The 11,936-nt window shown below is 35.8% G+C and overlaps 1 long non-coding RNA gene across 1 annotated transcript; it reads right to left on the bottom strand.

Annotated features, from left to right (window-relative positions):
* Positions 1–4,290: 4,290 nt before the first annotated feature.
* Positions 4,291–10,818, bottom strand: LOC128248038 (uncharacterized). The gene is made up of 3 exons (XR_008264310.2): positions 10,722–10,818; positions 8,417–8,567; positions 4,291–7,677 (listed from the first exon to the last, which is right to left on the bottom strand). It is a non-coding gene; the product is annotated as an uncharacterized LOC128248038 (long non-coding RNA).
* Positions 10,819–11,936: the final 1,118 nt, after the last annotated feature.

Here is an 11,936-nt window from a genome sequence, read left to right on the forward strand (position 1 = left end):
TTCTCGTCAACATTGGCAGCTCGCCTCACCGAGGTGTCAGGCTTTCCAAACACCTTAGCTTCGCCATCGCCCATGGTATTGCTGCGAGCGTGCTGGCTTGCTTCAATAGGTTCCGTTTAACCTTATGGTCTGCGACCAATTGAAGCACTTGGTGCTGCACTGATACCCCCCCCCCCCCCCTTTTTTTTTCTTTTTTCCTTGCCTTTTCCATTTTCTTTGTCTTTCTAAGGTAACAACTTATATTATGGAAGAATCATGACTATTGTTTAGGATTTGTATTTTAACGTGGTTTTGTATTATTCATATACCATATACATATGTGTTTTATATATATAATGCAGATCACCCTGCAGACTGCGATAGTCAATAAAATAGAATCTCCACCTGACATAAAAAGTGTTGGAAAAGACGGATTGTTGAGGATCGACGCTCGTCTTATTAAGTATCATATGTATTGTGTTGGGCATATTCATTTTGATTATTCCAGGCTTCCGAAACAATTATTCCACGGTGAATTAGTTCTCGGTAAGTGTCTCCGGCACAATTCAAGAAAAATATTTCCTGATTTCACAAAAGACAACTTTAAATCTTTAAACGTCATCACTTTTACTTGGGAACATTCGCACTGAACGGATATGAATGGTGGTCTAATCGAGGAAGAACTGTCTGGAGTATGAAAAATATCGATTTGTCCTTCAAATAGTGAAACGTAATTCCCGATAATTGCAGGCTATTAATAACAATAGGATTCAGAGGTGATCTATTCTGCACTGCCTGTCCGTCGGATGAATGAACACCGCCTTCCCAAGATCTGTCTCTACGGTGAACTGTCTGAAGGAAAACGTCCTCGTGGAGCCCTCTTGAGGCGGTACAAGGACCAACTCAAATCAACCTTGAAAAGCACCAACATCGATCCCGCACACTGGGAGGATATCTCGGCAAACAGACCCCTCTAGAGACACACCATCAAAACGGGTTCAGCGGACTTCGAGAAAGCCCGAGTCGCAAGAGCTGAACTCAAGAGACGGGAGAGAAAGCAGCGCCTTCTCCTTCCCAAACCAACCACTTCTATCCCTTGTCCACAATGTCCCCGTATGTTTCATGCAACCCTTGGATTGCGGAGCCATCTGCGGTTCAAACACCCAGGAAAGTGAACTGGATTGCAAGCTCGGAAACACGAGACGCAGCCAACTACTACTACTACTACTACTACTACTACTACTACTACTACTACTACTACTACTACTACTACTACTACTACTACTACTACAATCGGTTACAATGTTCAAAGCCAATCTATCTTCTATGAAGGATCGTATCAAGGGAAACAAACATGGGATGTATATTGACATTGTTTCACCACTTATATTGCAGGACTGTCACGTTGTACTCTCATCTAATGCCAGGTTGAAAATCTATTCTGGACGAATACACAGGGAGAAGTTAGTGTTGACGATGTCTTTGACAAAATTCTGTGGGCCAGGTAACCATCCAAGGGCCCATGATTGAATAACTAAGAAACCTGTTACAGGTATATATCTGCAATAAGAATACGGTTATGCCCGTAATCGAATACACACGCACGCACGCACGCGCGCGCGCGCACACACACACACACACACACACACACACACACACACACACACACCACCACCACCACCACCACACCACACACTTTGAATTGTTCACTTTAAACTTCGTCCAGGAGAAGCTACCTTCCTACCAATACTGTTGTTATCCTCTAGTTTACGAGATATTTACTTATGCATTGCTTTATGCTGGTATGATGCCTGCTTCTCCTCTAGTCTAGCCTCCAACTCTGAAGATGTTGCCCTCACTTCTGAGTATGTATTGAATGTATTCATTACTTTATTGTTTAGCAGATGTTGTCTGGGCGATACAATGTATGTATGTATGTATGTATGTATGTATGCACGCATGCATTTTCGGAAAAGAAAAATAAAAGAAAAAAAATTATAGATTCCAATTGAAGGGAGATAACTTACAATAATTTGCCTAGGAATTGCAACCCTTCATCATAATCCTAATTTCAGTTGTTCTGTCCAAATATGATTCAACCAAGATTTGTCTTCTCGCCAGCCATATAAAATGGTTACATCTTCATTACTAACACAGATGCTGATAAAGTATGTAAGATTAATTTGATATGGATGTATCGAAACTTATTTGTGAAGCAATGAAAGAATAAATTATTCTCTATTTTGAAACTGTTTGAGGATACAGTATATGGGGAATTTTAATCTCAAACATGTCCCACACATTATGTCTGTACAACATAACATGAAACTTGCCAAAGAAGATGTCTCTCAGACGATACTGCAAGCTGAAACAGTACCTGTGATTGAAGCTGTAATCTCACATTCTTCAAGGAAAATTAGGGGCTGCTTTTGCTATCATTGTCTGTACTTGTTCACTATCCAGTGCCCTGCAACACTGATGTAATCACCAGGTCAGTATGATAGAAGATCAAGCACAGCAAAAGTAAAAAAAAAAATTAAAAAAAAAACCCTGGACGTTAACAGCTGCTATGTACAGTAGCATCAGTATCTGTCTCCATTAAGCACCATCTGCATCTTCTGGTGCTGTTGTAACAAAGTTTGCATTTCTCTAATAGTCTCCATCCAATGTCATAGTTAGTAAGCCTTCTCCTTCAAAAATACCATATATGTTTGCCCAGTACAGTGATGTGCCACTTCTTGTAGTACCTGAATAATGTGGTGTGATTGTGTATATATTTCTTCAAGAAGCTCTTTGTTAGTCTTTAAAAGGAGGACATCATCAAGTGATATTTCCTTAGAAAACAGAATATGTCATCAATTGATGCTTAAAAAAAATTTACAGAGACATGGTCATTATCAAAGGAAAATGAATATTTTACAGCTCTTTTCTATAATGTGATTGTAAGTTTTGTGTGAGAGTCTAACAATTATTATAGTTTTTGTACTTGTTTAAACTGAAAATATGTATTAAAATTATTCTTAAGGAAAAGAGTAAATTTTGTTTTTTTGCCTATTTTGCACATACATTCATGCAGCCCTTTCCTGCCATTTAAAGATTAATCTGTTATAGTGTTTTATACTGGATGCATTGTTTGGCTCACTGGACCTGACTTCCACTTCATATGCAACACCCACTGTGTTGCAGCAGCCACTGAGTGAGAAAGTGGTGGTGTCATTACTAGTGGCTTCAGTGCTATGGATGGGTTTGCATGAATGGATAAGATTCCTATTGACTATGTACCTGAAAGAAATCATAAGTAAGCATCTATTAAATAACTTTTTGTACGGAGAAAAACATTTTTGTACCTATGTATAAGAGAAAACATTTATCAACCAACTTTAGTACGGCCTTACATATACTGGACCAAACATTTAGGGAGAAAGGGGTTGTAAACCAAATAACTTTGCTGTGCTGTTTCTTTCTGATGCGTTTGGGTTGGGTGTGCAAGCAACCTTATCTTGAAACCATTTAGTTTTTGTAAAAGTGACCACTGTATGAAAAATTTCCACCCTAGATAATAGATTCAAGATCCTTCTGATCACTCTTTTAAATAGCTTCTCTAACACTATAGCGAGATGGCAGGACCATGTGTTAATGTAGGTATGCTCATTGAACAGGTGGAAGGCTTGTAGAGGACCAGTGTCCAAATCTAGTCTCACATCTAAGTTGGTTTCTAATGTTATACAATGCCTAAAAGACTATGTCTTACACTGGTGGGATTAATTATTTTTCCTTTCTAGATACAGCATATATGGCTATCAAGTGTTCAGGCTGAAGTTTATCAGCATTAAATAAATAAATTTAGATTTGCTAGAATTAAATAAAAATTATATTACACACACACACACACACACACACACACACACGCGCGCGCACACACACACACACACACACACACACGCGCGCACACACACACACACACACACACACACAATGGGTTTCTTTCACAGTTTTTTTCAACCGAATTCACTTGCTAGACTTTGGCCAGCCCAAGAGAATAATAGACACTTGCTCAAGGTGCCATGCAGTGAGACTGAACCTAAAACTACACAATTATGAAGTGAATTCTTTACAACACTGCCATACTTGTACCTTGACATTAGAAAATCTGAAAGGAGAGCAACAATCCAACCAGCTGAAGATGAGCTTTTGTTTTTCCAGAAAACTCTAATAAGGTTTATATCTTATTATGGCTATTCATAGAAATCAGCCTGTTGATTACTTCTAGAGTACTGCAAACTTTGTAGTTGCAGTCTGAAGAAATGTTTATAGTAATTAGTATGTCTCACATTGATAGGATTAATTATTTTTCATTTCTAGATACAGCATATGCAGCTATCAGTAGTTCAGTCTGAAATTTATCTGCATTAAATAAACAAATTTAGACTTGTTAGAATTAAATAGAAATAGTAATGTTCAAGTAAGGTAGATACTTTATTTCAATGAAATGTATTTTCTTTATCAATACACAAATTAACAATTACAATGAATCTTTCAAAAAAAAAAAAAAAAAAGAAAAGAAAGAAAAAAGATAACTATCTCTTAATGATATATATATTCATATATATATCAGTACAATTTCTCTTAAAAAAATAAATGTGAAATATTATTTTATAGTGATATTGTTGTCTCAAGTTTCTATTTTAATTTCAAATGAAATACAAGAATAATTATTTATTGTTGTCTTATTTTTTGCAAGTGAATCTCTAAGCTTTGTTCCGTCATGTCTACAAATGTAAGCATTTTAAGAACCCTTCTTCAAACATATTTGTTCTCTTTCATATTTACAAATTTTATAAACTGGAAAATAGTCTCTTGTATTGTTGGGAAAATTTACTGCTGCAATGCACTGATTTTTATCAATTGCTTTGTTATGAAAATTATTCCAGACCTGCTCTACGTTGAGTAGTCAAATAATTGTAACAAAGATAATTATTTGTAAAAAATACTTGATGCAAATAGTTAGATTCATAAAATCAATTTAAGTAAACAAAAATTTACACAAATCAGTATTTAAAATTAAAAAAAAATATATTTTTTTGGTCGGGGTAAGAATCAGCATTAGAATATATCAAATTTCCTTGGAATTTTTTATATCATTCTTTTAGTGTCCATTTTTCAATGCTTACATAGTTTGGACCTATTTTGCCTTTCAAAATTATTTTTTCTCTCAAATCAATATTGATTTAAAAAATTTACTAGTAAATTTATAAAAAAACATTTTTTATTTTTCAACAGATAATTCTCTCTACCAAAGGCACAAGGCCTGAGATTTTGGGAGAGGTGCTAGTTGATTACATCAATCCCAGTGCTTGACTGGGACGAAAGGCAAAATCAACGTTGGTGTAATATGAACTCATAACATAAAGTAGGAAGAAATGTTGCTAAGTATTTAGTCTTGTGTACTTACAATTTTGCCAGCTAGCCACCTTCTTCCCAAGCAGTAATATAGACAATACTTTGTGTATGAGTATGTACATATATATTAGTTTATGAGTGAGTTCATGTGTATATATTCATATATATATGTCTGTGTGTTCATGTATATGTGCATTTACATGAAGATTAAGGAGACAAAATTTTATCAAGAATAATTAATATTTCTTTTCTTTTGTTGTGGATATAAACTGTAATTATTCCATAGAATCCAGCACTACACTAACTGAGTCACATTTGAAAATGAAGATAACCAATGGCGATGTGTTATACAAGGATATTCTGCAAAATCACTTATGCCACTTATTTTCATGATCAAGTAAAGTACAAGTAGCCAATAACTTAATAAAATATATTTAAATGGCAGAATAGCCTTTTTGTTATTTTTGGTTTGCAGTGGAGAATTGTTTGCATTTAGCAGGTGGACTTTGAATTTGAATTTTTATGCATCATTTAACAATTATTTGATATCAGTGGAAAAACAAGTGCATTTATTATTTTTGATAAAAAATTACTTAATTTATGTGAAAATTCTGATATATACATATGTATATATATGTATATATATATTGTATCATACATACATGCACACATGATGCATATTCTTCAAAATCCAATCTACCAGCAGCACAATGATAATTAATAAGACGCTCCAAAGATTACACACACACACACACACACACACACACATAGAGTTATACAGAACTTAAGTGCAGTTGTTTACACCTACATATAAGTGTACACCAACTTAACCACATATTTACAAAGCCAGGAAACAGTCTTAACTCAAAAACGTTTTGTCACTTTGTTAGTGACCAACTAGAACTCTCTTAAGAAAAACTTTTGAGTATATCTCAAAGAAAAACATACATACATACATGCATACATATACATATTTACATACATACATGCATGCATGCATGCATACATACATACATACATACATACATACATACATACATGCATACATTGATATTTAGTAAGATTTTTGTCTTTGTCTGTTTCTGTTAATGGTTTGGAAAGTCAGAAATTATTAGGTTATTCTATTCACATGTATATGATATATAAAATAAAAATTCAGAAGTGAGTCTGTATATAATAAATCAGTAAAAGGAAGAATAAGTTCCACTTACAACAAATTATATCTCAACCTTCAGTTGTACTCATCAGAAATATAATTTGTATTTTCATATTTTTCCTTATTCATATTGGAAGGAAAGTTATCTGTTATATGTTCATATTCACTTCATTTCATTAAAAATTTCTTGCCATTAAACAAAACAAAAGTCATACCAAGAAGAATTTTGTTAGTGTCATATTGGCTGCATGTGTTATAGCATGTATATATCTATTTGTGATGAATATTCATTAATTCTTGCTGTAAGAATAAAGTCATTTAAATTCAAGATTTGGGTGAATTTTCATTCAATAATTTTCAATTTTTTTTTAACAATAGTTAAGTACAAAGTAGTTGTACTTATAACTCTGTCTATTTCTTCGTCTCACTCTCTCAGAGCTACTCGGAGAATCTCCTTACTGTAGAAGCAAAACGCATGTTCTTTGGTACTATTTTCTGCCTTGTTTTGGATTTTTTTTGATGCTGATAGCTTAGCCACAGTCAAACTCTGTACCTTGAGAAACAATGTAGAATACATTGACAGGTAAACTCTGGAAATGTGACATCGCAGAAGTATTTCCTGTTCAGTAACTCCTGCTAAAAATACAAAAAACTTCATTATTTTTTTATATTCTCTTTTGTTTGCTTGCTTCTCTTTCTGCTAGTAAACAGAAAAAACAAAACAAAACAAAACAAAGCAAATAAAAAAGATATTGTCACATCAATGGAGTTGAGAAACAACTGTCAAACTGTGGGAGTCATCTTCGAGGAAGCTGACTTCCAAATTCCTTTCACAGAAGCAGACTTGAAATGTACCTGTGAGAACCAATCGGAGAGCCAAATCAACATTAAGGGGGTTGGTTTGGAAAGCACCAAAATCCCTTGTTCAACAACCAAAACATCATGGAAGTTAGCTCAAATGCCCTAAGGCAAATTAATTTTACCAATCAAACAGCCATGTCGTCACGGAGGTTGACTTGTAAAGCACCAGGACTCCAATCACTTAGCTTTGTTCCATTGAGTCCACGAATACTTGATGAGAAAAATGCAGGAATACCTTCAGTGAAAAACGCTGGACCATCGCTACTGCTTGACCTGACAGTCTGTGGAAAAAAAAAACAAAAAACAAAAAAAAAATTAAATTTGAAGAAAGCAAATCAAAAATATAAATTAAAAATGTGATACACTTTTACTGGTATCAGTTGTTAGACTGTACCTATGCTTTAGTAATGTTTTCATGGATTTTAGTTTCAATATATTAAATCCAGTACTTTGGCCAATGCTTATTAGTTTGGTCTTGGAGAACAAAAGGATAACGCAACAGGGTGTAAAGGGAGGCAACTGAAACAGAGAGGACTGCTAATGAGTATTTTCTGGTGACACTTCGCATATATTGGGTATAAAAAAATTAATTTTATACCCATTTACACATACACACATACACGCGCGCGCACTTGCACACACGTACTCGCACACACACATACACACACGTACTCGCACACGCACACACACACACAGTGTTTTCTGCTATAACCTCAGGCTGATTAAAGCCTTGTGAGTGGACTTGGTAGAAGGAAACTGAAAGAAGCCCATCATATGTGTGTGCGTGTGTGTGTGTGTGTGCGTTTGTCCCTCCTTCCCTATCATCACCGTACAATAGGTGTTGGTTTGTTTACATCCTAATAACATTAGAGGTTAAGCAAAAAAAAAAGACTGAGAGAGTAAATACCAGACTTAAGAAAAAGAAATAGCACTGCTGTCAATTTGTTTAACAAAATCCTTCAAGTTAGTGCCTCAGCAAGTAAAATATAAAAGTTAACATTTACTCTCAGAAATACTTACCTCCCAAGGATCTGAGTGTAAAGTTGATTTAACATTTCTGAAACAGTGTGGTTCACTGTCATCATTCAAAAAATGATGCTGGGGTATCCAGGAAACTATTGAATCTGGTTGTGTTCCAGAAGAAGATTCTCTCCGTCTTTGTCTTCGACGTCTGCAAGAGACCAAAGAAGAAACATTGACTAATATATGGAAAATGGAAAACTTATCATAACTTAGTCCTCGTCACCATCATTACCTTTGAATAGTTTAACTAGATAAATATTTATATATTAGTTACACGTGTGTGGCTCTGTGTGTGTGTGTGTGTGTGTGTGTTTGTACATATGTATGTACGTATATAATTTCAGTCTGACTCAGCACCATATGACTTCAAATTTTGTGGGAATGTAGAATATGTCCACCTCATCAGATGCTAGGAGCAGAGTGGGAGTTTTGATATATATATATATATGATGATATATACACACACACATGTTTATATATATTCTTTTATTCCTTTGCTTGTTTCAGTCATTTGACTGTGGCCATGTTGGAGCACTGCCTTGACAGGTTTTATTCGAACAAATCATATATATATATATATATATATATATATATATATATATAGATAGATAGATAGATAGATAGATATACAAGAACCAAAGTCTTAATAAGTAGGAAAGCAGACAAATCACAAATCCCTTCAAGTAGATGGACCTGCTCGATCTGTAGAAAAGGGGTAGGTAGAAACTCCATAAAATGTACTTGGTGTAAGCTCTGGACATGCAAGAGGTGCAGCAATATCAAAGGAAGGTTAACTGAAAAGATAGTTTTTGTGTGTGACAGATTCACAGGGGCAATAAACACCGAAGATGTACAGAAAACAGATTCCATCACATTCAAGGGGGAAAAACTAGAAGTAGTTGAGAGCTTCCATTACCTAGGTGACCAAGTCAGTATTGGGGTGGCTGCTCTGAGAGCGTAGCTGCTAGAATAAGGATAGCTTGGGCAAAGTTCAAAGAGCTCCTACCTCTGCTGGTAACAAAGGCCTCTCACTCAGAGTGTAAAGGAGACTGTATGATGCCTGTGTGTGAACAGCCATGCTACACGGCAGTGAAACATGGGCTGTGACTGCTGAGGACATGTGTAGGCTTGAAAGAAATGAAGCTAGTATGCTCGGCTGGATGTATAATGTCAGTGTGCATACACAAAAGAGTGTCAGTGCTGTGAGAGAAAATTTGGACATTAGAAGCATCAGATGTGGTGTGCAAGAGAGACGACTGCACTGGTATGGTCATGTGTTGCGTATGGATGAGGACAGTTGTGAAGAAGTGTCACACCCTAACAGCGGAGAGAACTTGTGGAAGAGGTAGATCCAGGAAGACATGGGATGAGGCAGTGAAGCACAACCTTCAAACATTGGGCCTCACAGAGGCAATGACAAGTGACCAAGACCTCTGGAGATATGCTGTGCTTGAGAAGATTTGGCAAGCCAAGTGAAATTGTAGCTGTGGCCGATGTAAGTGTTGCATAAATGGCCTGTTTAAAAGTACCCTTCAACCATCGGGTAATATGCTGTGCTTGAGAAGACCTGTTGAGTCCAGTAAAATTGTAGTCATGGCTGATGCCAGTGCCACCTGTTCTTTTCCTGTTTTGCAAGTTATTTGGTGACCTCACTAGTGCTGGTGGCATGAAAAAAGCATCCAGTACATAATGTAGTGTGGTTGGCATTAGGAAGGGCATCCAACTATAGCAACCATGCTGAAGCTGACATTAGAGCTTGAGACAGCACTGTGGTTCTCTGGATTCTGTCAAACTGTGCAATCCATGCCAGCATGGAAAATGGATGTTAAATAATAATGATTTTGGTGAAAATAATAAAAAAAGAAATTCTAGGCATGGCGGTGTGGTAAGAAGCTTGCTTCCCAACCACATGGTTCTAGGTTCAGTCTGTATGGAACTTCAGGCAAGTGTCTTGTACTATAGCTTCGGTCTGACCAAAGCCTTGTAAGTGGACTTGGTAGATGGAAACTAAAAGAAGCCTGTCATGTGTGTGTGTGTGTGTGTGTGTCCGTGTCCTTGTGTCTGTTTTTGTCCCCCATCACCACTTGACAACTGGTGTGGTGTGCTTACATCCTTGTAACTTAGTAGTTCAGCAAAAATGACCAATAGAATAAGTACTAGGCTTTAAAAATAAGTCCTGGGGTCGATTTGTTTGACTAAAACCCTTCAAGGCGGTGCTCCAGCATGACTGCAGTTAGATAACTGAAACAAGTAAAAGGAAAAAAAGAATAATAATGGCTTAAGAGATGAAACAATAACAAACCTGACACAACAGATCAGGAGACATAAAAGCAGTAAGATGAGTAGTAAACTGAGGCCAACACCCAGGCATAATGCAGATTCTCGGATTTCTGTAATAAAAGATTTAAAAAAAGCCAAAAGAATGAAATTAGTCAAACTATTTTAAAGTACTAATCAAATCTTCAAATATTAATTCAGTAATAGCTAATATCCATTTTCATTTGGATAAAGAGTAAAGACAGTTGAGTGAGTTAGTTGCAATATCTTAATGGTAGTTATATATATATAACCTTTTAGCATCCATATTACTCTGTCGAATGCAATGCTTATTTATTCTCATTGTTTTGAATTAATTATGCATTATCTTGTGGCTTTGAGATTTCGATGATGGGATTGTTTATTTTTAGAATGACATTGTTGGTTAGGTGTGAAGAGTCAGATCTGTCTGAACATAAAATAGGTAGACTATTTGGACTAGATATGGCTGGTTTAAATGCTAAAGTGTTGACCATTTAGCAGTCAGGTTTCTCTGTCCATTGCCTTGCTTATTTATTGATACTGCTTTGAATTAATTATGCATTATCTTGTAGCTTTGAGATTTCAATAATGTGATTGTTTACTTTTAAGAAATGAAGCTAGTATGCTCTGCTGGATGTGTAATGTCAGTGTGCATACACGACAAAGTATAAGTGCCCTGAGAGAAAAGTTGGACATCTGAAGCATCAGATGTGGTGTGTAAGAGTGATGACTAAGCTGGTGTAGTCATGTATTGTGTATGGATGAAGACAGCTGTGTGAAAAATTGTCACACTCTAACAGTGGAGGGAACCTGTGGAAGAGGTAGACCCAGGAAGACCTGGGATGAAGTGGTGAAGCATGACCTTCGAACATTGGGCCTTATGACTGAAGTCTAGTGATCTCTACAATTGTTCAATTATATTTGAACCAAGAGCAAAAGTTAAAACCGTTTCAATGGATGTTTTTTTATATATGTAAAAATCTGTAGTAGTTGTCTCCCCTTAACTATGACAGCTATATTTATTTGATCGTATTTATCTATTTATTTATTCTTATTCATGTTATGTCGAGAAGCTGCAGAAATCCATAAGCATCCTTGTACCACTTATATCATAGTCTTCTTTCCCGCACCCTTTATTTATTTACTTATTTTTCTTTTTTATTTACATATCCATTAAAACGGTTTTAACTTTTGCCCTTGGTTCAAATATAATTGAACA

This window comes from Octopus bimaculoides, chromosome 6, assembly GCF_046866305.1.
Source record: "Octopus bimaculoides isolate indiv1 chromosome 6, ASM4686630v1, whole genome shotgun sequence".
NCBI lineage: Eukaryota > Metazoa > Mollusca > Cephalopoda > Octopoda > Octopodidae > Octopus > Octopus bimaculoides.